Source organism: Monoraphidium neglectum (assembly GCF_000611645.1).
Source record: "Monoraphidium neglectum strain SAG 48.87 unplaced genomic scaffold scaffold06330, whole genome shotgun sequence".
NCBI classification, from domain to species: Eukaryota; Viridiplantae; Chlorophyta; class Chlorophyceae; order Sphaeropleales; family Selenastraceae; genus Monoraphidium; species Monoraphidium neglectum.
Window position 1 is genome coordinate 2,315 of NW_014007310.1, and position 551 is coordinate 2,865.

Below are 551 nucleotides of genomic sequence, written 5' to 3' on the forward strand. Positions count from 1 at the left end.
CCCCCCCATGTGCACTCATAGGTGCACGGAGGGATATGCGGGTGCGCGTGCGACCCACCCACCTGCACCACATTTGTGCGGTCCAGGCAGTCGATGCAGTTGATCCTGAACACTCCAGCCTGCCGCGCTGCATCCACCTGCGAGCCCTCCCCCGGCTGCACAAACAGCCCAAACGCCGCCGCGTCCCCCTCGATCTGGGACCACAGCGCAGACAGCCTGCGGGCCAACGAGGAGCAGGGTAGCAGCGAGGAGGGGCGGTGTGCGTGCCGCGGCAATTTCGGACCGGGCACACCTCAACCGCCAGGTCGGGCGCCGAAAGACCCGCGCTTTTTCAGGGGCGCAGCCCTCGCGGCGAAGGGCGGAAGGCAGCGCGAGGCAAGGGGCGGCAAGGCATCCGTTCGCAGGGGCGAGGCAGGCGAGTGATAGCGCGCCTGCCGTAGTTGGTGGCGCCGCACTCCTTGTGGAAGTCGAAGGCGGTGTAGTGCAGCGCGGGGTCCTTGGTGCGCGCGTAGCTGTGGGGGGGGGGGATAAGGCGGGGCCGGGTTCCAGGG